Below are 22,402 nucleotides of genomic sequence, written 5' to 3'. Positions count from 1 at the left end.
TTGGCCCCAAATTTTTTATTTTCCCAAGGGTAACAGAAGAAATTGGACCCCAAAAGTTCTGCAATTTGTTCTGAGTATGCTGATACCTCTATGTGCGGGGAACCACCGTTTGGGCGCTTGGCAGAGCATGGAAGGGAAGGAGCACCATTTTGGAATGCAGACTTTGATGGAATTGCCTGCAGGTGTCACGTTGCGTTTGCAGAGCTCGTGATGTACCTAAACAGTAGAAACTCCCAACAAGTGACCCCATATTGGAAACTAGACCCCCCAAGTGACTTATCTAGATGTGTTATGAGAACTTTGAACCCCCAAGTTTTTCACTAAAGTTTATAACGCAGAGCCGTGAAAAATGATTTTTTAGCCCCCAAATTTTTATTTTCAAAAGGGTAACAAGAGAAATTTGCCCACAAAAGTAGTTGTGCAATTTCTCCTGAGTACGCTGATACCCCATATGTGGGTGTAAACCACTGTTTGGGAGCATGGCAGCGCTTGGAAGGGAAGGAGCACCGTTTTACTTTTTCAGTGCAGAATAAGCTGGAATTGAGATCAGACGCCATGTAAGGTTTGGAGAGCCCCTGATGTGCCTAAACAGTGAAAACCTCCCAAATCTAACTCCAACCCTAACCCCAACACACCCCTAACCCTAATCCCAGCCCTAATCCAAATTCTAACCCCGACCGTAAATGTAATAGAAACCCTAACCCCAAATCTAATCCCAACCCTAACCCTAACTTTAGCTCTATCCCTAACCCTAACCCTAATGAGAAAATGGTAATAAATAATTTTTTTTTATTTTATTATTTTTCCCTAACTAGGGGGGTGATAAAGGGGGGGTTGGTTTACTATTTATAGCCGGTTTTTATAGCGGGTTTTTATGTTTGTCAGCTGTCACACACTAAAAGACGCTTTCTATTGAAAAAAATAGTTTTTGCATCACCACATTTTGAGAGCTATAATTTATCCATATTTTGGCCTACAGAGTCATTTGAGGTGTCTTTTTGCGGGACGAGTTGAAGTTTTTATTAGTACCATTTTCAGGCACATGACATTTTTTTATCGTTTTTTATTCTCATTTTTTTCAGGAATTGCTTTTTTTAATAATCTTTTTATACCGGTCTGCGTGTGGTTTAACCCCTTCACCCCAAAGCCTGTTTTCACCTAAGTGACACGGCCAATTTTTACAATTTTGACCACTGTCACTTTATGAGGTCATAACTCTGAAACGCTTCAACGGATCCTGGTGATTCTGAGATTGTTTTCTCGTGACATATTGTACTTTATGACAGTGGTAAAACTTCTTCGATATGACTTGCATTTATTTGTGAAAAAAACAGAAATTTGTCGAAAATTATGAAAATTTAGCAATTTTCAAATTTTTCGTTTTTATGCCCTTAAATTAGAGAGTTATATCACATAATATAGTTAATAAACAACATTTCCCACATGTCTGCTTTACATCAGCACAATTTTGAAAACATAATTTTTTTTTGTTAGGGAGTTATAAGGGTTAAAAGTTGACCAGCGATTTCTCATTTTTGCAACAAAATTTGCAAAACCATTTTTTTTACGGACCACCTCACACTTGAAGTGACTTTGAGGGGTCTATATGACAGAAAATGTCCAAAAGTGACACCATTCTAAAAACTGCACCCCTCAAGGTACTCTAAACCACATTCAAAAAGTTTGTTAACCCTTCAGGTGCTTCACAGGAATTTCTGGAATGTTTAAAAAAAATTGAACATTTAACTTTTTTTTCACAAAATTTTTACTTCAGATCCAATTTGTTTTATTTTACCAAGGGTAACAGGAGAAATTGGACCAAAAAAGTCGTTGTACAATTTGTCCTGAGTACGCCGATACCCCACATGTTGGGGTAAACCATTGATTGGGCACATGGCAGAGCTCGGAAGGGAAGGAGCGCCATTTGACTTTTCAATGCAAAATTGGCTGGAATTGAGATCGGAACCCATGTCGTGTTTGGAGAGCCCCTGACGTGCCTAAACAGTGGAAACCCCCACAAGTGACACCATTTTGGAAAGTAGACCCTCTAAGGAACTAATCTAGATGTGTGGTGAGCACTTTGAACCTCCAAGTGCTTCACAGAAGTTTATAATGTAGAGCCGTAAAAAAATTAATATTAATTTTCACAAAAAATGATCTTTTTGCCCCAAATTTTTTATTTTCCCAAGGGTAGCAGGATAAATTGGACCCCAAAAGTTGTTGTGCAATTTGTCCTGAGTACGCTGATACTTCATATATGGGGATAAACCACTGTTTGGGCGCATGGCAGAGCTCGGAAGGGAAGGAGCGCCATTTGACTTTTCAATGCAAAATTGGCTGGAATTGAGATCGGAACCCATGTCGTGTTTGGAGAGCCCCTGACGTGCCTAAACAGTGGAAACCCCCACAAGTGACACCATTTTGGAAAGTAGAACCTCTAAGGAACTAATCTAGATGTGTGGTGAGCACTTTGAACCTCCAAGTGCTTCACAGAAGTTTATAATGTGGAGCCGTAAAAAAAAATTAATATTAAATTTCACAAAAAATGATCTTTTTGCCCCAAAATTTTTATTTTCCCAAGGGTAGCAGGATAAATTGGACCCCAAAAGTTGTTGTGCAATTTGTCCTGAGTACGCTGATACTTCATATATGGGGATAAACCACTGTTTGGGCGCATGGCAGAGCTCGGAAGGGAAGGAGCGCCATTTGACTTTTCAATGCAAAATTGGCTGGAATTGAGATCGGAACCCATGTCGTGTTTGGAGAGTCCCTGACGTGCCTAAACAGTGGAAACCCCAAGAAGTGACACCATTTTGGAAAGTAGACCCTCTAAGGAACTAATCTAGATGTGTGGTGAGCACTTTGAACCTCCAAGTGCTTCACAGAAGTTTATAATGTAGAGCTGTAAAAAAAAATTAATATTAATTTTCACAAAAAATGATCTTTTTGCCACAAATTTTTTATTTTCCCAAGAGTAGCAGGATAAATTGGACCCCAAAAGTTGTTGTGCAATTTGTCCTGAGTACGCTGATACTTCATATATGGGGATAAACCACTGTTTGGGCGCATGGCAGAGCTCGGAAGGGAAGGAGCGCCATTTGACTTTTCAATGCAATGGCTGGAATTGAGATCGGAACCCATGTCGTGTTTGGAGAGCCCCTGACGTGCCTAAACAGTGGAAACCCCCACAAGTGACACCATTTTGGAAAGAAGACCCCCTAAGGAACTTATTTAGATGTGTGGTGAGCACTTTTAACCCCCAGTTGTTTCACTAAAGTTTAGAATGTAGCGCTGTGAAAATTAAAAAATAATTTTTTCTTTCCACAAAATGATGTTTTAGCCCGCAATTTTTTTCCCCATGGGTAACAGGAGAAATTGGACCACAAAAGTTATTGTCCAATTTGTCCTGAGTACGCTGATACCCCATACATTGGGGGGAACCACTGTTTGGGCGCACGGCAGAGCTCGGAAGGGAAGGAGCGCCGTTTGAAATGCAGACTTAGATGGATTGGTCTGCAGGTGTCATGTTGCATTTGCAGAGCCCCTGATGTACCTAAACAGTAGAAACCCCCCACAAGTGACCCCATATTGGAAACTAGACCCCCCACGGAACTTATCTAGATGTGTTGTGAGAACTTTGAACCAACAAGTGTTTCACTACAGTTTATCACGCAGAGCCGTGAAAATAAAAAATATTTTTTTTTCCACGAAAATTATATTTTAGCCCCCACATTTTTATTTTCCCAAGGGTAACAGGAGAAATTGGACAACAAAAGTTGTTGTCCAATTTGTCCTGAGTACGCTGATACCCCATATATGGGGGGGAACCACTGTTTGGGCGCACGGCAGAGCTCGGAAGGGAAGGAGCGCCGTTTGAAATGCAGACTTAGATGGATTGGTCTGCAGGTGTCATGTTGCATTTGCAGAGCCCCTGATGTACCTGAACAGTAGAAACCCCCCACAAGTGACCCCATATTGGAAACTAGACCCCCCACGGAACTTATCTAGATGTGTTGTGAGAACTTTGAACCCCCAAGTGCTTCACTACAGTTTATAACGCAGAGCCGCAAAAATAAAAAATATATTTTTTTCCACGAAAATTATATTTTAGCCCCCATGTTTTTATTTTCCCAAGGGTAAGGCTGGTTTCACACTTGCGTTTTTATCTGCATGCGTTTTTTAAAAAAACGCATGTGTGAAAAAACGCATGTAAACGCGGTAAAACGCATGCGTTTTTTAGACGCATGCAATTTTATAGAAAAAAACAAGAAAAAACCCTAACCCTACCCCTAACCCTAACCTGAAATACGTGGCACTGAAATACGTGGCACTGAAATACGTTTATATACGTATATACGTATATAAGTGCCACGATATTTCAGTGGCCACGTATATAAGTGCCACGTATTTAAGTGCCACGTATTTCACGTAAATGCCACAATATTTCAGTGCCACGTATTTCACTGAAATATCGTGGCACATAAATACGTGGCACTGAAATATCGTGGCACTGAAATATCGTGGCACTGAAATGACGTGGCACTGAAAGACGTGGCACTGAAAGACATGGCACTGAAAGACGTGGCACTGAAATACGTGGCACTGAAATACGTGGCACTGAAATACGTGGCACTATGACTGTCAGAAAATGTTCATTAAACGGTTAGGGATGAGTTTAGGGGTAGGGTTAGGGTTAGGGTTTGGATCCCTTTATCACCTTGATGGTGGTGGGTGACTTTTCAGTGAGTGTTCTGGTTTTTTTCTATAAAAACGCATGCGTTTTTAACGCAAACGCGTTGAGATCGGACGCCATGTCGCGTTTGGAGAGCCCCTGATGTGCCTAAACAGTGAAAACTCCCCAATTCTAACTGAAACCCTAACCCCAACCCTAACCCTAGTCCTAACCCTAGCGCTACTTTCACACTAGCGTTTTTTTGCATACGTCGCAATGCGTCGTTTTGGCGAAAAAACGCATCCTGCAAAGTCATCTGCAGGATGCGTTTTTTCCCCATAGACTAACATTAGCGACGTAATGACACACGTCGCAAGTGTCGTGCGACGGTTGCGTCGTGTTGTGGCGGACCGCCGGCAGCAAAAAACGTTACATGTAACTTTTTTTGTGCCGACGGTCCACCATTTCCAACCGCGCATGCGCGGCTGGAACTCCGCCCCCACCTCCCCGCACCTCACAATGGGGCAGCGGATGCGTGGAAAAACAGCATCCGCTGCCCCCGTTGTGCGGCGCTTGCACAGCATGCGTCGGTACGTCGGGCCGACGCAGCGCGACGGCCCCGTACCGACGCTAGTGTGAAAGTAACCTAACGGGAAAATGGAAATAAATATATTTTTTTACATTTTATTATTTTTCCCTAACTAAGGGGGAGATGAAGGGGGATTTGATTTACTTATATAGCGTTTTTTGGGCGGATTTTTATGGTTGGCAGCCATCACACACTAAAAGACGCTTTTTATTGCAAAAAATAGTTTTTGCATCACCACATTTTGAGAGCTATAATTTTTCCATATTTTGGTCCACAGAGTCATGTGAGATCTTGTTTTTTGCAGGACGAGTTGACGTTTTTATTGGTACCATTTTCGGGCACATGACATTTTTTGATCGCTTTTTATTCCGATTTTTGGGAGGCGGAATGAACAAAAACCAGCAATTCCTGAAATTCTTTTAGGGGGGCGTTTATACCGTTCCGTGTTTGGTAAAAAGGATAAAGCAGTTTTATTCTTCGGGTCAGTACGATTACAGTGATACCTCATTTATGTAATTTTTTTATGTTTTGGCGCTTTTACACAATAAAAACTATTTTATATAAAAAAATAATTGTTTTTGCATCGCTTTATTCTGAGAGCTATAACTTTTTTATTTTTCTGCTGATGATGCTGTATGGCGGCTTTTTTTTTGCGGGACAAGATGACGTTTTCAGCGGTACCATGGTTATTTATATTCGTCTTTTTGATCGCGTGTTATTCCACTTTTTGTTTGGCGGTATGAGAATAAAGCGTTGTTTTTTGCCTCGTTTTTTTTTTTTTTTTTTTACGGTGTTTACTGAAGGGGTTAACTAGTGATATAGTTTTATAGGTGGGGTCGTTACGGACGCGGCGATACTAAATATGTGTACTTTTATTGTGTGGTGTTTTTTTATTTAGATAAAGAAATGTATTTATGGGAATATATTTTTTTTTTTTCTTTATTTAGGAATTTTTTATTTTTATTTTTTTTACACATGTGGAAAAATTTTTTTTTTAACTTTTTTACTTTGTCCCAGGGGGGGACATCACAGATCGGTGATCTGATAGAGTGCTGTGCACACTATCAGATCATCGATCTGACAGGCACATTGCAGAGGCTTGCCGGCGCCTGCTATGAGGAATTCTTAGCAGACGCCGGCAAGCAGGGTCATCTTATGACCCGGAAGGAGTCCCGTGGCCATCTTGGATCCGGGGACTCCTTCCAGGTCACCGGAGCAGCGCGATCTCATCGCGCTGCTCCGGTGGGAGAGCGCAGGGAGCCCCCGTCCCTGCGCGATCCCCCTCTATGCCGCTGTCACTATTGACAGCGGCATCAGAGGGGTTAAATGCCCGCGATCGGCGACAGCGCCGATCGTGGGCATTGCTGCGGGGTGTCAGCTGTCATATACAGCTGACACCCGCACCCGATCACCGCGGCGCTCAGCGTGAGACCGCGGTGATCGGGGCGCCGTACTAGTACTGCGGCTGGCACTAATGCAGTGCCGGCAGCGCCGTACTAGTACGGCGCATGTCACGAAGGGGTTAATTGATAAAGCAGTTTTAGTCTTCGGATTATTACGATTACAGTGATACCGCACTTATATATTTTTTTCATGTTTTGGCGCTTTTACACAATAAAAACTATTTTATAAAAAACTAATTATTTTTGCATCGCTTTATTGTGAGAGATACAGTACAGAGCAAAAGTTTGGACACACCTTCTCATTTAAAGATTTTTCTGTATTTTCATGACTATGAAAATTGTAAATTCACACTGAAGGCATCAAAACTATGAATTAACACATGTGGAATTATATACTTAACAAAAAAGTGTGAAACAACTGAAAATATGTCTTATATTCTAGGTTCTTCAAAGCAGCCACCTTTTGCTTTGATGACTGCGATTGTATCGTGTTGTTCAGGAGGGAGTGCGCAGGGATCTCCCTCCCTGCACAATTGTTCTCTATGCCGCTGTCACTACTGATAGCGGCATCAGAGGGGTTAAATGCCCACGATCGGTGTTAGCACCGATCGTGGGCATTGCTGCAGGGTGTCAGCTGTCACATACAGCTGGCACCCGCACGCGATCGCCGCGGCGCTCACCGTGAGATCACGGTGATCGTGCCACTGTACTAGTACTGCGGTTGGCAGAAATGCAGTTCCCACAGCGCAGTACTAATATGGCACATGTTGGGAAGGGGTTAAAGCCTGTTACTTCTGCTGCTTTAATGCAGCAGCCAGAGATAAGCAGGCTAAAAATTGGCGTCCGCTACTCGAGGACCACTGGTTTATAATTGCCCATCAAGCCAAAATTTGCCAACTAGTCCCTTGTGGCCAGCGTTCATAGGAGATGATGATTTCTCCTACAATTAGCAGGGCTGGAGCCCTAATTTTTGTAGAATAAGGATGCTCACATTTTGTTGGATGATCGGATGCTCACATCTTCAAGTCTCCTAAGGGGACAATTAAAGCAAGTAGGAGAAAAAAATGTTTTAAAAATATAAAAAACCTGAAGTTCAAATCCCCCTTTTGCCCAATTCAAAATAAAACAGTTAAAAAACCCCACAAATATAAGGTATTGCCACATTAAAAAACGCCCGATCTATCAACATATAAACTAAATTAATCCGATTGGTTAACGACGTAATAAGAAAAAACATAGAAATGCCAGAATTACAGGGTTTTGGTCGCTGCAACATAGTAATAAAATGCAATAGCAGGAGATCAAAGCATCGTATTTACCCCAAATTGGTATCAATAGAAAAGTCAGCACGGCGTGCAAAAAATAAGCCATCAACCAGCCCCAGATCCCGAAAAATGGAGATGCTACGGGTCATGGAAAAAGGCACCATTTTTTTTACACAACCTTTGGATTGTTTTTTCACCAATTAAATAAAGGGAATCTGTCAGGTCCCCCATTGTGTTGCAGCCAATGGCACAGGAAACATGTCACAGTTAGAGGGAATAATGGATTCAATGAAATTTCAACAAATTCTTGATGCAAACATAACACCATCTGTAAAAAAGCTGAAGTTGAAAAGAGGATGGCTTCTACAAATGGATAGTGATCCTAAACACACCTCAAAATCCACAATAAACTACTTCACAAGGCTCATGCTGAAGGTTTTACAATGGCCCTCACAGTCCCCTAATCTGAACATCATTGAAAATCTGTGTCTAGACCTCAAAATAGCAGTGCATGCAAGTGCCGCATGAATCTCATAGTACTGGAAGAAGTGAAAGGCTCTTGTAAATGTTTTTTGTAGCCAGACAAGCTGTGATACTTTCAAAAGGGTGTGCTACTAGGTACTAACCATGTAGGGTGCCCAAACTTGTGCATTGACCCATTTTCCTTTTTGTAATTTTTAAAATGAAAAACATGAAAGTATTTTTTGTTGTTGCCTAAAATACAAAGGAAATGTGTCATCTTTAACTTTAGGCTCTTTAGAGATCATTTTGTCATCAAATTGCTTAAATGTTCATAATAACAGTAATTTTAGCCAGGGGTGCCCAAGCTTTTACATGCAACTGTATCTTATGGGATGTGTACTTATATTGCATGATAACTTAGCAATTTAACTTTGGCAGTATTGATTTACTAGTTAGGTGCCTATTGGGGCATTGGCAGGGTAAGCCAACATTGGACCAGGGGTGCCATATCGCTTATATAAGTAGGGCTGAATTGGGGTGGTGTTAGTTTTTTTGCTCATTACTTAATATTTTTGCATAGGTGATATTTATGGGTTAATAAGGTGATCATAATTTTTAAATGTGGAATTTTAGAATGTGCCCTTCCAATAAGTGCCTTTGATGCATCTGTCTGTATGCCATAGTGAATTTTTAGCTTTTGTTTAATACTGGCATGAAAAGCTATGCAATTTTTAATACATATCTAATAAAGAATGTATGTTTTTAGAGCAGTGATTTTTTTATTTGTTACATATTTATTGTCCCTCAAACAGTACTAAAAATTCTTGTGTTTATCTAAGAGATTAAACTGTTGTGAATAGGCTGAGCTCCTGTATGTGCACTTCTGCCACAAATGTACAGCATGCCTTGCCAAATGGTTAAAAAGTGAAATTATTACTGGGCAAAATACGATATGCCAATAATGTCAATTTTATTTTAATTTGTTCTGTTATTTAACAAAACTTTCAATAAAAATGATATATTAAAAAAGTGAAATCACATGCATAAGGGAAACATGAAAACCATGCTTAGAAAACTTTTGACTCTATATCTACAACACAAAGCTGTATCTGAAAGCTTTATCTGAAGCATGAATTAGAAAGGTCTTTTTTTTACCTGGGATTTAAAATCCATAAAACCCAAGGAAACTTGTAATATTGAACATGCAATTCTAATCTATAGGTTTCAGTTATAGCACAGGAGACACTGAGAAGATCGATGTATAAGTTTGCAGGAAAAGATTCAGCATAAGGCTACGTTCCCATAATGAGCTTTTGCCTTGTTTTTGATGCTGAATGTTTTCCCAGGGTCAAAAATCCAGTGTCTTACAGTTCCAGCAAAGTGGATGGGATTTCTAGAAATCTTATTCCCACTGTGCTTCTTTTATACAGTGCGTAAACTGACCTCCGATGTGCTCTTCAAATCCGCAACATGTAAATTCTCTTACGAGTATGCTGAGTTCTACGTGCAGATTTTCTCCATACACTTACATTTGATGAGAAAAAACTGCAGGTAAAAAATGTACATGCGTTTTTAGTGCGCTTCTACGGCGGAGAGGCATCAAAAATGCATGGAACCAACACCTAAGTATAACAATAGAGTTCAGTGAAATCTGAATACCAGGAAGTTTCAAAAACAAAGCAGCTTTATTTAAAGAATGACACACCAAAACCTACGTCAAACCCAGCGATATTAAAAATGCACCAAAAGCTCATTGTGGGGAACATAGCTAATATCTGCTCATTTTGAGCTTTGGAGTACAGTGGGCGGTACTAGCTAGTGAATGACAACCTTGCCTGTATAAGTATACATACAGAAATAGTCGTCAGTTACTGAGTAGACCTGTTCAATCGGCTGCTGAACCCAGAAGGAGTAGGGAGCATGAGAATGATCGACTCTACCACCATGGTGTGGTAAGACTGGAAGCAACAATGAAGAAGACGAAATGTTCAAAAGCAAAAGAAAAGTCAAAGATGCTATAGGATTATTACAGGATGAAAAGGGTGAAATTGTAAAAAATGAGAAGGCCGAACTTTTAAATTCCTATTTTGCATCCGTGCTCTCTAAGAAAGACTAGCCAGAATCTTTGAAAATTCCTGGAATACAGGAAAAGTCCCAGAGGATTGGAGAAGGGCAAATGTTGTCCCTATCTTCAAAAAAGGAAAGAGGATGGAGCCAGGAAATTGCAGGCCAGTGAGCCTGACTTCTATACCAGGAAAGATATTTGAAGAAATTATCAAACAGCATGATGTTTGTAAGTACTTGGTTAAGAGTAAAGTAGATAACTAGAGCCAGCATGCGTTTGTAGCAAACGAGTCATGCCAGATAAATCTACCGTAATTTCCTACAATGATGGAATCACTAACTGGTTGGATCAGGGCAATTAGGTAGATATACAATATCTTGACATCAGCAAAGCACTTGCTAAAGATTCTCATAATATCCTTATTGAAAAAATTACCAAGTATGGGATTGATCGGGGTACGGTTAGGTGGATTCACAACTGGCTCAGTGAGAAAACTCAGAGTGGTAATACAAAGTTGCATATCCAATTGGAAGAGTATTTTAAGTGGGTTGCCACAAGGCTCTGTCTTGGACCCAGTGTTATTCAACAATTTTATAAATGATCTAGATAAGGACACTGAAGGTAAACTAATCAAATTTGCAGACGATGCAAAGCTAAGAGGGATAGCTAACACTAGAGAAGACAAGGATTCAGAATGATCTAGGTAAGCTTGAACAATGGACAGTGACTAATAGAATGGTATTTAACAGGGATAAATGCAAGATTCTACATCTGGGCAAGAAAACCACATCTACAGAATGGGAGGAATAGTACTAAGCAACAAAATATATGAAAGAGACTTGAGTATACTAATTGATCGCAGACTGCAAATGAGCCAACAGTGTGATACCATAGCTCCCAACTGTCTCTCATTGTGCGGGACTGTCCCGGTTTTGATGCTTTTCCCCGCTGTCCAGCACGGGACACTCTGCTTCCCGCAGACAACAGGAGAAACAGCCGTCACACTCCCCCTTGTGTAAGGCCACGCCCCTTCCCCTGAGTCACCACATTACCAGGGCGAATTTATGACTTCATTACCGATGCCATTTTATAAACGCTGTCTAATAAAAACTAAGTAGGTTTTTATCTTCGGAAAAATGGCCGCCTTCAGTGATGTCACAAGAACATCTGGAGACAAACCTGTGTATTACAGTGCACGCTCTTGTGTTTAGAATTCTGTTAGGGAAGATTGATTGCTGGAGACTTCTTTGACTGACAGGCCCATCCACCAATCAGCTGCTTGCCGAGCTCCATGGACAAATTAGAGGAGAACGAAGGGCTGAGCGGCAGATATGAAGGATGGAGCGGGAAGAAGAGTCGGTGGAGTTTCGTAAGGCAAGTGTTACATTGCATACCTTCTCATGGAGGTACTTACTGAGCATAAAGTTCTGTGCATGGTGCGTCTGCATGTCCCGCCATGGAGTGTGTGTTCTGACACTGAATACTGCATACCCAACTTGCCATGGTGCTGCTGGATGAGGTAAGTAAGCTGCATTATGTGTGGGGTCAGGAGGTGTTTACAGTGTGGATGTAGCAGAGCCATATGTGTACGAGGTCAGGTGTATGGAGCGGAGCCGTGTGTGTACGAGGCGTACGGAGCGGAGCCGTGTGTGTACGAGGTGTGCGGAGCGGAGCCGTGTGTGTATGAGGTGAATGGAGCGGAGCCGTGTGTGTATGAGGTGTACGGAGCAGAGTCGTGTGTGTATGGAGCGGAGCCGTATGAGGTGTATGGAGCGGAGTCGTGTGTGTATGAGGTGTATGGAGCGGAGCCGTGTGTGTATGAGGTGTATGGAGCGGAGCTGAATGTGTACGAGGTGTACGGAGCGGAGGCGTGTGTGTATGAGGTGAATGGAGTGGAGCCGTGTGTGTATGAGGTGTACGGAGCGGAGTCGTGTGTGTATGAGGTGTATGGAGCGGAGCCGTGTATGTATGAGGTGTACGGAGCTGAGCCGTGTGTGTACGATGTGTACGGAGCAGAGCCAAATGTGTACGGAGCAGAGCCACGTGTGTACGAGGTGTATGGAGCGGGGCCGTGTGTGCAAAGTGTATGGAGCGCAGCCACGTGTGTAGGAGTAGCTATGTGTGGCCATTATACGGTATGAAGTATCATGTGGGGTCATTATACAGTATGGAGCATCATGTGCTGCCAATATACAGTATGGAGCATCATGTGGGGTCATTATACAGTATGGAGCATCATGTGCAGTCATTATACAGTATGGAGCATCATGTGCGGTCATTATACAGTATGGAGCATCATGTGCGGTCATTATACAGTATGGAACATCATGTGCAGCCAATATACAGTATGGAGCATCAAGTGCGGTCATTATAGAGTATGGAGCAACATGTGCAGTCATTATACAGTATGGAACATCATGTGCGGTCTTTATACAGTATGGAGCATCATGTGTGGCCAATATACAGTATGGAGCATCATGTGTGGTCATTATACAGTATGGAGCATCATGTGCAGTCATTATACAGTATGGAGCATCATGTGTGGCCAATATACAGTATGGAGCATCATGTGCGGTCATTATACAGTATGGAGCATCATGTGCGGTCATTATACAGTATGGAGCATCATGTGCGGTCATTATACAGTATGGAGCATCATGTGCGGTCATTATACAGTATGGAGCATCAGGTTCAGTCATTATACAGTATGGAGCATCATGTGTGGCCATTATACAGTATGGAGCATCATGTGCGGCCATTATACAGTATGGAGCATCATGTGCGGTCATTATACAGTATGGAGCATCATGTGGGGCCATTATACAGTATGGAGCATCATGTGCGGTCATTATACAGTATGGAGCATCATGTGTGGCCATTATACAGTATGGAGCACTGTGTGGCCATATTTTTTTGTTTATAGTTATTCTTTATGAAACAGTGTGATCAGCAGTGCTAAATGGGTGTGGTTGGGACGTGGATATGGGTGTGACTAGTTATGAATGGGTGTGGTCAGAGGTGTGGCCTAAAATTTGCCGCGGCGTGCGTTGCGCGCCGCAAACTTTGTCCCTCTTTCCCATCTTCAAAAGTTGGGAGGTATGGTGATAGAGCAGCAAGAAAGGCAAACACAGTTCTAGGATATATTAAGAGAAGCATAGAGTCTACATCACGTGAAGTAATAATCCCCCCTCTACTCCTCCTTGGTCAGATCTCATCTAGTATACTGTGTCTAGTTTTGGACACCACATTTTAAAAAAGACATAGAAAAATTGGAGCAAGTTCAGAGAAGAGCTACAAGGATGGTGAGCAGACTGCAAAGTATGTCCTAAGAGGAACAGTTAAAGGGTCTGGAAATGTTTAGCTTGCAAAAAAAGAAGGCTAAGAGGAGCCTAAATAGCTGTCTACAAATATCTGAAGGGCTGTCACAGTGTAGCGGGATCATCCTTATTCTCATTTGCACATGGAAAAACAAAAAGCAATAGAATGAAAATGAAAGGGAGAAGATACAGATTAGATATTAGCCAAACTTTTGACAGTGATTGGGGTCAATGAGTGGAACAAGATGCCATGATAAGTGGTGAGTTGAGATGTGTGAGCACTAAAATGCTCGTTACTCAAACCAAGCAATTTCTAATGATCTAATGCTTTGAGTAATGAGTATAACGGGAGTCAATGGGAAATCTGAGCATTAATCCAGCAGACCCTACAAAGAGGTCTGGGGGGTAGTGAAAATGTTTAAATGGATGAAAAAAGTGCTGAATGAAAGGAGAACAGAATGAGGAAGACCCGTGGAAGCATCACTGACTCCCATCTCTGACTAAACAAAAATTTACTTTTTTATTAAAAAAATTGGAAATTTCAGTGCAATTTTGTGAAGGAAATAAGAAATTCCAAAAATGGAGGACTCAGATACACTCTGTATTAAACATAAAATAGGTCCTTATACATATTCTATTAAAATTGTAATGTGATTATTCTCCTAGACTCATAAAAGCTATGCACTGAGTTCAAATCCTGCCAAAAATTACAAGCAGTGTCATCCATACACCCTTAACGGCACCAACTGTAGTGCCTCATTCAAATATTGTTAACAATGTGTAGCTGTGTTACTTCTACATTCACTCTGCACACAGTGCAGAGCCTGCCAATAATTACAAGCAGGGTCATCCATACACCCTTGAATGTACCAACTTGAGTGCCTCAAAAAAATTAAGAAAGTGTAGTTGTTGTACTCCTACACTCATAAGGGCTTTGCACAAAGTGCAAAGCCAGGAAAAAAATATACACTGCTCAAACAAATAAAGGGAACACTAAAATCCCACATCCTAGATATCTCTGAATGAAATATTCCAGTTGTAAATCTTTATTCATTACATACTGGAATGTGTTGAGAACAATAAAACCTAAAAATGATCAATGTAAATCACAACTAATATCCCATGGAGGTCTGGAGTTGAAATGATGCTCAAAATCAAAGTGGAAAATTAAGTTACAGGCTGATCCAACTTCAGTGGAAATGCCTCAAGACAAGGAAATGATGCTCCAAGTGCCTTCATGACCCCCCTACAATGCCTGGGCATGCTTCTGATGAGGCAACGGATGGTCTCATGAGGGATCTCCTCCTAGACCTGGACTAAAGCATCCGCCAAATCCTGGACAGTCTGTGGTGCAATGTGACATTGGTGGATGGTGCGAGACATGATGTCCCAGATGTGTTCAATCAGATTCAGGTCTGGGGAACAGGCCGGTCATGCTGAAGGATGTTGCAGGCAGCAGATTGCTCTCCACAGCGTCTCCAAACTCTGTCACATCTGTTACATGTGCTCAGTGTGAACCTGCTTTTATCTGTGAAGAGCACAGGGCATCAGTGGCTAATTTGCCAATCCTGGTGTTCTGTGGCAAATGCCAAGCATCCTGCACGGTGTTGGGCTGTGAGCACAACCCACATCTATGGATGTCGGGCACTCAGACCATCCTCATGGAGTCAGTTTCTAACCGTTTGTGCAGACACATGCACATTTGTGGCCTGCTGGAGGTCATTTTGCAGGGCTCTGGCTGTGTTCCTCCTGTTCCTCCTTGCAAAAAAGTTAGGGTAGCGGTCGTTCTGCTGGGTTGTTGCCCTGCTACGGCCCCCTCCACGTCTCCTGGTGTACTGCCCTGTCTCCTGGTAGCACCTCCAGTGTTTGGACAGAGACAACAAACCTTCTTGCCACAGCTCACATTGATGTGCCATCCTGAATGAGCTGCACTACCTAAGCCACTTCTGTGGGTTGTAGAGTCCGTCTCATGCTACCACGAGTGTGAAAGCACAACCAACATTCAAAAGTGACCAAAACATCAGCCAGAAAGCATTGGTACTGAGATGTGGTCTGTGGTCCCCACCTGCAGAACCACTCCTTTATTGAATGTGTCTTGATAATTGCCAATAATTTCCATCTGTTGTCTATTCCATTTGCACAACAGCATGTGAAATTGATTGTCAAACAGTGTTGGTTCCTAAATGGATAGTTTGATTTCACAGAAGTTTGATTTACTTGGAGTTATATTCTGTTGTTTAAGTGTTCCCTTTATTTTATTGAGCAGTGTACGTAGGGTCATCCAGTCATTCATAGACCCTAGATGGCAACAACTGGTGGGCTTCATTCAAATATTGAACATTAAAAACACTTTATGTGCTGCTGTCATCTACAGTAGTGGTATGGAAAAGGTGAATCTAATCTAAGCTTTGTTAATCAGAGTGAGCCTGTCAGCACTTTCTGCTGACAGAACTAAAAACCTGCTCAGACAAAACGCTAGCACCAGGGCAGCACAACACCACCAAGGCATAGAGGGACCGCTCATGGTTTTGTTGGCCAGGTATTGCTTGACAATGTTTAAAAACTTCCCCTCCTTGTCAAAAATACCTGGTCATCAGGGCACGGAGCTGGGACGCTGTCATGAAATTGTCCAAGGTCTTTGTCAGTGTACCAATGCCTCTGCTGTACTTGAACATACATGTTCAAGGGACAAAAGTGACACCTAGAGATCCACAACCATTAACAATTTATCAACGGTGTCAATATGGACAAGAGTACGAACCATAAAAAAGCATGAGTGGTAGTCATGTATACAGTACTTAGTGTCAATGTAATATACAAACAAAAGCAATCCTGCACTACATATTCATAAGGGTCAAAGGTATATGATTTAAAACCTTTCCCATATATTAAATCGGCACATTGCCAGGTGAAATACTCAAACATCAAATTAAACACCGAGAGAACCAGAGTATATATAATTCACCACCACATGATCTTAAAATAGTCAATTTTTATTTAAATATTCAGTATAAAAAACAATACAACAAGGATTATACAATGAGGGGAAACAACAACTGAGCACTCAAAGAGGGAATCACTGCTCCATTAATATGACCTGGTGTAGCATGTGTCCATGTATTTAGAAGAAAGTATCACTATTAGTGGTGTTAGAACATAGAGAATCGTGCTTGTATCAAAAAGTGATTAACACCGCATAGTTACCAGCAACATACAAAAATACCGACATCACTGCTTACCCATTGTAAGTCCGACTGGAAACAGTGGTCCACCCTAAGACCCCTGACGCGCGTTTCACGTTTTGATGGCTTTTTCAAAGGGGATGTTAGCGTCAATGTAAGTCTAATGAGGGGGGCATATACATATAGAGATGTAAGAGAGATAAGTAATTAGATCCCAGACAGGATATTTATTTGATATATGTATACATATATACAGTATATGCCCAATCATAGTATTGATGATTAGGTAGTAATAGGTAAAAAACGCCAATGGAGCTATGTTAATTTACCTAGCATATTCAGATTAGATGTAAGACATGACACATGATTAATGAATAATGCCTATAGCAGTGGAGTACATACCGGGGGGGGGGGCAGTGTGCTGAATGAGATGAGTGGCTTCAGAACCCTGACGCGTGTTTCAGAACCAGACCAGCCCTTCGTACTCCCTGACGAAGGTCTGGTTTGGTCCAAAATGCACATCGGTGATAGAGGATGAAGAGGAGCAGGAAGGGGTGCAGGAACTGATGTATGATGAGGAAGAAACCCTGATAGAAGTTGGACCAGCAATCCTCGGTGTCAGGAGCACATGTGACGTGCCAGGGTGGGACTCAACTCCAGCCTCCACGATGTTCACCTATTGTGCAATAAAGGAAATGTAGCGTCCCTGGCCATAAGCGCTTGTCTATGTGACAGTTGTTAAGTGGATAATCCCAGTAACACCCTTGGTAAGTGCACAGATGATGTTTCTGGACATGTGCTGGTATGAAGAAGGAATGTCCAGTCATATGGTCCAAGCAAACACACGGACATGTGTGCAGCACCGTAGATTATAATGGGTACCTGTGGTATCTGTGAAACAAATGGATGCCACACATACCTGAAACACAGAAATGTGAAAGAATTTTACCCATGAACTGAGAATTTTGAACATGAAACCTCAGTCAAGGGGGAGAAAGAAGCGAATTTCTCTAATATGATGTATTATAAAGTTTCTAATGTTCACCTTCACTATTGAACTATGAAAAAAATAAGACAATTACTCTTTAAGCATTAGTGACACCTTATATGAATTAAAACTGTTAAAGCACCACTCCAGCATTTTTTTTTATTTCACTGCGGAGTAATATCACTAATAAGTATGCCCCTGGTATTATAGTTATCAGCCGCTGTCTTCAGCTCTACCTGTCGCCGCTTCCCGTCCATCTTTTGACTGCAGCTTCTGAGTGACCGTAAGTCAGAGGTAACAATCAAAAACTCTCAATGTTTGTCTATGAGAGCCTCGTTTTGGCTTTGTTCTGGCTCCCATAGACTTAAATTGAGTTGTGACTTCTTGATCGCCCAGTAAACACTGCAAAAGACTGGTTGGATCAGTGCCAAGAAAAGAAGAAGATGGTGGCTGGTAAAGTATATTACTAGGGGCAGGGAACTTGCATTAGTTATAGAACTCTGGTGGTGGTGAAATTAAAGTTTTGTGTCTCTTCTAAGTGTAAAAATGATTAGGTATGCTAAGCCTCTTAAAGTGACACTACACACCAGTTGTGTTGAGTAAAGTTGATTTGTTTGAAGTGTAACTGTTTCTTCTTTTTCATGAGGAACACACGTTCCCTTTAATTACGGGATGCCCTACTCAGTAAGGACCATCACAACTTTTTATTTTTTAAGTGACTCACATGAATGGGAACTTAATAATAATATTATCTTTAGGCTAAAGATTGATTTATTCCTTTAAATGAACATTAAACATTATATTGTTTAATAATGTCCGCCATGATTGGGACAGATAACGTCATTTCCAGTTATTCACAATGGAACATTCCCAGTAAATGTTATTCTTAGTTTTGTTAGGAATATTTTACATTTTCATACATGGAAGAATATTCCATTCTATAAATGGGGAAGGGAATGCACATTCAGAAAATACCAAGAACTCTTTTGATAAGTTCCAGCCCACACACGGCTTACATTATCTACCTCAACATTTTCCATGCAGGAGCTTTAATCTTCTTATTTATCATTATTTATTGTAATGGATGCAAATTTCCATTAATTGTCACTCTAAATGGCTGTGTGCATGCCATGTTTAAGGTATATACTAATATTATACTATTATACTATACACCAAGATCCTGGTTGTTAAATCCATACCGGCAGTGGAAAGTACAGTATGTGCCAGCATCCCACTGATAAAGTGAGGAATTATCAAATTCCTCTTCCCTTTCTAGAACATTGGGAAATACAATGCCTTTGTCTGTGCCCATTAATGCTGTAAAGAAAAGAATTCAGAGGCAATGACAACTCTGTTGTGAAATTGGATTCTGGGCTCCCCCGGTGGCCACTGGTGGAATTGAACTTGTGTGCATCATCCCCTCTGTTCACCTGCTCCCATCAGGATGTGGGAGTCGCTATATAACCTTGCTCCTCTGTCAGTTTCATGCCGGTCAACAATGTAATCAGAAGCCTTTCTGTGCATGTTCCTGCTACCAGACAACTCCCAGCTAAGTTGGACTTTTGTCCTTGTTTGTTTTTGCATTTTGTTCCAGTTCACAGCTGCTGTTTCGTTACTGTGTCTGGAAAGCTCTTGTGAGTGGAAATTGCCACTCTGGTGTTATGAGTTAATGCTAGAGTCTTAAAGTAATTTCTGGATGGTGTTTTGATAGGGTTTTCAGCTGACCATGAAAGTGCCCTTTCTGTCTTCCTGCTATCTAGTAAGCGGACCTCGATTTTGCTAAACCTATTTTCATACTACGTTTGTCATTTCATCTAAAATCACCGCCAATATATGTGGGGGCCTCTGTCTGCCTTTTGGGGAAATTTCTCTAGAGGTGAGCCAGGACTGTATTTTCCTCTGCCAGGATTAGTTAGTTCTCCGGCTGGCGCTGGGCATCTAGGGATAAAAAAACGTAGGCATGCTACCCGGCCACTTCTAGTTGTGCGGCAGGTTTAGTTCATGGTCAGTATAGTTTCCATCTTCCAAGAGCTAGTTCTCATATATGCTGGGCTATGTTCTCTCGCCATTGAGAATCATAACAGTTTGACCGGCCCAAAAAGGGTTAAATTACTGGCTGAGAAAGGAGAGAAAAAAGAAGTCTGCTACAATTTTTTTTTTTTTTTTCCCTCTAGTTCTGAGTGTGCTCTTAATTGAATCACTTGCTAGTCTGCCTATACTGCAGCCTTCCTCTCTTTCTCTCCTTCTAATCCTTGAATGGCTCTGTGTTCACCTGTTTGAAATGGATCTTCAGAGTGTGGCTGCAGGTTTGAATAATCTCGCCACAAAGGTACAAAATTTGCAAGATTTGGTTGTTCATGCACCTATGTCTGAGCCTAGAATTCCTTTGCCTGAATTCTTCTCGGGGAATAGATCTCACTTTCAAAATTTTAAAAATAATTGCAAATTGTTTTTGTCCCTGAAGTCTCGCTCTGCCGGAGACCCTGCACAGCAGGTCAGGATTGTAATTTCCTTGCTCCAGGGCGACCCTCAAGACTGGGCTTTTGCATTGGCACCAGGGGATCCTGCGTTGCTCAATGTGGATGCGTTTTTTCTGGCCTTGGGGTTGCTTTATGAGGAACCTCATTTAGAGCTTCAGGCGGAGAAGGCCTTGATGTCCCTATCTCAGGGGCAAGATGAAGCTGAAATATACTGCCAAAAATTCCGCAAATGGTCTGTGCTTACTCAGTGGAATGAGTGCGCCCTGGCGGCGATTTTCAGAGAAGGTCTCTCTGATGCCATTAAGAATGTTATGGTGGGGTTCCCTGTGCCTGCGGGTCTGAATGAGGCCATGACGATGGCTATTCAGATCGATAGGCGTCTGCGGGAGCGCAAACCTGTGCACCATTTGGCGGTGTCTACTGAGAAAACGCCAGAAAATATGCAATGTGATAGAATTCTGTCCAGAAGCGAGCGGCAGAATTTTAGACGAAAAAATGGGTTGTGCTTCTATTGTGGTGATTCAACTCATGTTATATCAGCATGCTCTAAGCGTACTAAGAAGCCTGACAAGTCTGTTTCAATTAGCACTTTACAGTCTAAGTTTATTCTATCTGTGACCCTGATTTGTTCTTTATCATCTATTACCGCGGACGCCTATGTCGACTCTGGCGCCGCTTTGAGTCTTATGGATTGGTCCTTTGCCAAACGCTGTGGGTATGATTTGGAGCCATTGGAGGCTCCGATACCTCTGAAAGGGATTGACTCCACCCCATTGGCTAGTAATAAACCACAATACTGGACACAAGTGACTATGCGTGTTAATCCGGATCACCAGGAGATTATTCGCTTTCTGGTGCTGTATAATCTACATGATGTTTTGGTGCTAGGATTGCCATGGCTGCAATCTCATAACCCAGTCCTCGACTGGAAAGCTATGTCTGTGTTAAGCTGGGGATGTAAAGGGACTCATGGGGACGTACCTTTGGTTTCCATTTCATCATCTATTCCCTCTGAGATTCCTGAATTCTTGTCTGACTTTCGTGACGTTTTTGAAGAACCCAAGCTTGGTTCACTACCTCCGCACCGGGAGTGCGATTGTGCCATAGACTTGATCCCGGGTAGTAAATACCCTAAGGGTCGTTTATTTAATCTGTCTGTGCCTGAACACGCTGCTATGCGAGAATATATAAAGGAGTCCTTGGAAAAGGGACATATTCGTCCTTCGTCATCTCCCTTAGGAGCCGGTTTTTTCTTTGTGTCTAAGAAAGATGGCTCTTTGAGGCCGTGTATTGATTATCGACTTTTGAATAAAATCACGGTTAAATATCAATATCCGTTACCACTGCTTACTGATTTGTTTGCTCGTATAAAGGGGGCCAAGTGGTTCTCTAAGATTGATCTCCGTGGGGCGTATAATTTGGTGCGAATCAAGCAGGGGGATGAGTGGAAAACCGCATTTAATACGCCCGAGGGCCATTTTGAGTATTTGGTGATGCCTTTTGGTCTTTCTAATGCCCCTTCAGTCTTCCAGTTCTTTATGCATGACATTTTCCGCGATTATTTGGATAAATTTATGATTGTGTATCTGGATGATATTCTGATTTTTTCGGATGACTGGGACTCTCATGTCCAGCAGGTCAGGAGGGTTTTTCAGGTTTTGCGGTCTAATTCCTTGTGTGTGAAGGGTTCTAAGTGCGTTTTTGGGGTTCAAAAGATTTCCTTCTTGGGATACATTTTTTCCCCCTCTTCCATCGAGATGGATCCTGTCAAGGTTCAGGCTATTTGTGATTGGACGCAACCCTCTTCTCTTAAGAGTCTTCAGAAATTTTTGGGCTTTGCTAACTTTTATCGTCGATTTATTGCTGGTTTTTCTGATGTTGTTAAACCATTGACTGATTTGACTAAGAAGGGTGCTGATGTTGCTGATTGGTCCCCTGATGCTGTGGAGGCCTTTCGGGAGCTTAAGCGCCGCTTTTCT

Source organism: Ranitomeya variabilis, chromosome 2 (assembly GCF_051348905.1).
Source record: "Ranitomeya variabilis isolate aRanVar5 chromosome 2, aRanVar5.hap1, whole genome shotgun sequence".
Taxonomy (NCBI): Eukaryota; Metazoa; Chordata; class Amphibia; order Anura; family Dendrobatidae; genus Ranitomeya; species Ranitomeya variabilis.
This window is presented reverse-complemented; position numbering follows the sequence as displayed.